This window comes from Culex pipiens, chromosome 2, assembly GCF_016801865.2.
Source record: "Culex pipiens pallens isolate TS chromosome 2, TS_CPP_V2, whole genome shotgun sequence".
Classification (NCBI taxonomy): Eukaryota; Metazoa; Arthropoda; class Insecta; order Diptera; family Culicidae; genus Culex; species Culex pipiens.
Genome location: NC_068938.1, coordinates 82890895 through 82896311, shown reverse-complemented (window position 1 = coordinate 82896311; position 5417 = coordinate 82890895).

Here is a 5417-nt window from a genome sequence, read left to right as displayed (position 1 = left end):
TTTATTGATTTTTGACAGACTTTCTTGCCAAATAGTCCAAATTTCTATCTTTTTCTAAATTTACAGTTTTCTCATAGAAAAATCAAACAAATATTAAAAAGTTGTACACCAAATTGTTGGAAATAATTTTTCTCATCCGAATCCGGCATAAGTTTAATAAAAATGTTGATTATGAAGGAAAAAACACATTTTTTAAAAAAATCATAGATTTACGCTATTTGTAGGTGGCGACATGTGTCTTTTAGCTTAGCTGCAAATTCTCTATAGAGTGGACTCAAAATTGGAAAATTTTTATGAATTTAAAAAAATTTAAGTAATTTAAAGTTTTTTAGAAATTTAAAAAATAAATAATTCAAGAAATATGAGAAATTAAAGAAATAATTTAGTAATTTAGGAAATTGGGTACTAAAGCCCTATGTCAATTTTTATGTACAACGGTAAAAATACGATTAAAAACCATTTCTGATAACTTTTTTTTCATTTTAATGCAAAATTTTTTTTTGACAAGACAACATTTTTTCGATGGATCAACTATGGTCCCCTTGGAACAAGCTGTCAAGAAGGACCGCGAGGTTAATTTTTCAAAATTGATTTAAAAATCCATTTTAAACTCTTTGTGGTCGTACAAAGGGTCATTGTACTCTAAAAAATAAGCTTTATCGCTGTAAACAATAATATCAGCAATCTAAGCTTCATTTTAGGACCCAATTGAAGAAATTTAAAAAATTAAAGAAATTATAAAAAAATTAAGAAATTTAAGGAATTAAAAGAATTAAAGAAATTTTAGAAATTAAAAAAAAAATTAAGAAATTTTCGAAATTTTCAAAATTTTCAAAATTTTCAAAATTTTCAAAATTATGGAAATTTTAGAAATTTTAGAAATTTTAGAAATTTTAGAAATTTTAGAAATTTTAGAAATTTTAGAAATTTTAGAAATTTTAGAAATTTCAAAAATTTTAGAAATTTTAAAAATTTAAGAAATTTTAGAAAATTTTAAAAATTTAAGAAACTTAAGAAATTTAAGAAATTTCAGAAATTTCAGAAATTTTAGAAATTTCAGAAATTTTAGAAATTTTAGAAATTTAAGAAATTTTAGAAATTTAAGATATTCAGGAAATTATAAATATTTAGAAATTAAAGGAATTGAAGAAATTAAAGTAAGTAAATACATTTTATATATTTTTTATACTTTAGAAATTAGAAAATTTTTAGAAAACTTTGAAATTTAAGAAAACTTTGAAATTTTAAAAAGCTTAGTAAATTTATAAGTTTAAGAAAAATTTAATTTTTTTTTTAGAAATTTTAGAAATTTTGGAATTTAAGAAATTTAAGCAAAATTTAGGCAAGCAATCCGTCCAACGGTGCACGGAATCCTCCTGCAAAACAATGCCCAGAAATCCGGCCACCGGTGGACGGATTCCTCCTGCAAAACAATGCCCCGAAATCCATCCACCGGTGGACCAGTTCCTCTTGTCAACTTGGCCGGGCAATCCGTCCATCGGTGCACAGAATCTTCCTGCAAAACAATGCCCAGAAATCCAACCACCGGTGGACGTATTCCTCCTGCAAAACAATGCCCTGAAATCCATCCACCGGTGGACGGATTCCTCCTGCAAAACAATGCCCTGAAATCCGTCCACCGGTGGACGGATTTCTCCTACAAAACAATGCACCGAAATCCAACCACCGGTGGACAAGTTCCTCTTGTCAACTTGGCCAGGCAATCCTTCCACCGGTTTACGGATTCCTCCTGCAAAACAATGCCCTGAAATCCGATCACCGGTGGACGGATTCCTCCGGCAAAACAATGTCCAGAAATCCGGCCACCGGTGGATCAGTTCCTCTTGCTAACCTAGGCAAGCAATCCGTCCACCGGTGGACGGATTTCGTCTGCAAAACAATGGCCAGAAGATTAACTCCATTTCACCATGCAAAATCAGCTGTTTTGATTGTTGACAAGGTCTGGTTTGACAGATAGAATTTGTTTCGTCAAGTTTCATTCCCATCCCGTACCAAGCGTTTCAAAGCGTTATTTAGGTTTGTGTCTAGGGTGCCGCTGAGGTAGCAAAAAGGCACTGAACGAGCATCGAGTTTCAATGCACGGACATTTTAGCAAAGCATGGTCGTGAGTATGCTTTCGATGTCGGTCGTCTAAAGATGCTCGTGCATCGAAAATGAAAAGTCGGAAAATCGCATTTTCGCAACTTTCCGGCGATGGGTATGTGTTTGTTTGTGCTTATACTACCATAAAATATCAATCCAAACCATTTTGCGATTTAACCTGATTGATAAAAATGAGTTTTCGGCAAAATATGACCACGAGCATCGAAAGCCGCTTTCGATGTCGGTCATCGAAAAATCCATGAAAATCCACCCTAATAGGCAGTCAAAATAATTTGAAGTTTTTGTGGATCAAATATTTAAAACCAAAATGTACTTAATTATCATTGAAATAAACAAAGTTTTCAAGTGATGGCCATTTAAAAATCAATAATAATAAAAATATGTTTTTTTTATATTTTTTCATCATCTGCAGAAATTGACAGTCCTGTAATATCTCTCTATTAAGAGATCAGTAATTTTCCCTAAAAATTTCCAAATATTTCTGAGACAAATGTTTCAATGGTAAAAATCAAACTCAGTGAAATTAAAATCAACTAATATTCAGATGCAATTGAATCCAATGTTAATGTCACGTTCCACATAATCTGTATTTTCAGATTTTTTAAATTTGCTTGAGAAAAAAAATGCAAAGTAATGTCAAACCAATGTTTGAAAAGCGTTTTGAAACTTAACGTTATTTTGATAAATTTCACAATTCTCAAGAAAAGCTGCTGCAAATATTTGTCAAAGTTTTTGTTTAGCTCAAATAATCAGGGGGCCTTTTTTACATCAAATTCTATATATTAATGGCATTCGACTTTGGAAGCTGAAAATATTATTAAATTCATATATTGAAGTAAAGTAGTACAATTTTTTTTGCTTTTATGGCAAACATGACTTCAAAAAACGTAAGTCAACTTAAATAATCTTCATTTGCAATTGATTGATAAGGGTTCGGTTGATTGAAACGTGAAACATAGTGAAATTTCGAATCAGATAATGAACAGGTTGAATTGGCCATGAAACAATTATTATTGGTCATTTCCAGATATTTTTTTTAAAGGTCCTTTAAGCTATTGTGTTTTATATGTTTATAAGACTTTTAAAAAAATTCTAGATATCAATTGAGCTACTTATTTTTTACCGAAAAATTGTGTAATTAAATACGAATGTCAATTTTATAATAAAATAAAAAATTCCAAATTTCAAACCAACTCGCTGTAGGATATCATGTAAACATCACTCAAAGTTTCAGCGCCCTCTAGTTGGGGGCATTTTTGACGTTTAATCGCCTATATCTATTATCAATAAAAATTATACGTGAAAAAACAAAGTAAACAGAATAATTTTTGAAAGAGTTATCGAATGATCTATTTATCTATAATTTAGTTAAGAACCGTAGAAATGAATACTTAAATATAAATAAAATGTTTTTATCGTAGTGAAAAGTAATTAAGTAATTTGTGTAATTAATCATTTTGGACCAGTAATTCGAGTAATTAATTGACAGACTGGCATGTAATGAACGCTTCTGGAAACCCTTGATTGACCTTAGGTTGAAAGAACAAAGGTACCGTAGAACGCGGGTAAATTGACATTTTATTCTTAATATTTTCATTCTAAGATTTTAAGAAATTGAGATTTTTTTTTGCGACCAAGTCCAGCTAAAAATAACACTTTTTAGGTAATTTTCTCAACTTTTCAAAAATGTTTTTTGGAGTAGTGATATGAACAGTCTTAGTCTCCCCGTTGTACAATGCCATCGATTAAGTCAGAGCTCACCAATCTAATCCGTCTATCACAACAATCCGAGTTCCACTTGAACTGCTGTCGGCGGCCCTCAATTAATTATTCACAAGAGGAAAATTAATTTAACTGCTCGTTGCTTCAGCCTAAAGTAGGAGAGAAAAGTTTTCCTTACATTTTTCTCCTCTTATTTCCCCCCTCAAACTAAAACAAAACAACGCAGTTTGATCCGGGTTTGACCACTCAAGCGAAAAGCCGGGCGCCGACGTTTGGAAAAGCTTGGCCCAAAACTCTCCTCTCGAGATCCAAAAAAAAAAGGAACCTAATGAGCCACAAATATTTATTCAATCATTAGCATTCTTTACACGGAAAGGGGATCCATCGCCAAATCGCGATAAAGTTCGCTAAAACTAGCGAAAAATGTCGCTAATTTCTCAGCCTGCACAAAAATTACCTAGAATCGCTAATTTTTTTCGCTGGTTTGGAAACCGATGAAATTCTACCAAACCAGTGAAAAAAAACACTGGTTTGGTGAAAAATGTCGCTGTTTGGGGGATCAGTTTTGCTAGAATCAGAAAATTTTCTCGCTGGTTTGGAAAAAGCGGCAGGGCATCAAAATCAACCAGGAGATTATTGTACTGGTTTTGGGAAACAATTCGCTGGTCCAGCGGATTTTTTCACTGAACTGGTGTTCTTTTACGCTGGATCAGCGTTTTCTATCGCTGACGTCCGGGTTTTTTTTCCGGCGGCAGCAGCTCGTACCAAAATCAACCAGGAGATTATTCTACTGGTTTCGGCGAAAAATCCGCTGGTTCAGCGAATGTTTCCACTGGACCAGTGTTTTTTTGCACTGGATCAGCGTTTTTTTATCACCGACGTTTGTTTTTTTGTTTTGGCGGCAGAAGCCTATGCCAAAATAAACCAGAGGATTTGAGAACCAGAGATTAATTGGGAATCGTGTAAAGATTTCGCAGTAACGGAAGCAGAATTAAAAGAAAGTCCAGCCAGGTTGTACTTACTTGCCACAGCACAAACTGTTCCGCGGCCATGGTCAAGTTCCTCGCCTACGATTCTTGCTGCCACCTGCGACAATTTGTGCACTCGTCTATGCAGCAGTACAAATACATCTCCAGCTTCACTGCACCGTATTTTTCTGCTGCGAGAACTTTATGGAAACGTGCTTCTTTTCATTGAAAAGAACCATCACCTGTTGAGTATGTATTTTAATGCTGAACACTTGATGCAGAACTTTTTCATGCTTTTTTTGTTTTGAAAAAACCCCTAAAGCAATTCGATTGCCACAAATCGCTTCCAAACGTGAACAATAACAAACATTTATGACGGCTGTCGGAAGGATGTGTATCAAACCAGCGAAAACTTTCGCTGGAAAAGAAACCGTTTCGGAAATAACAAACCAGCGAAACCAAGTTGCTGAATTTGATTTCGCGCAGCCACCTTTTTCAGCGAAAAAATTCGCTGGTTTAGAGAAAAATTTCGCTGATATCAGCAAAACCAACCCAGCAAAATTCGGTCGCTGGTTTGGCGATCGATCCCCTTTCCGTGTACTG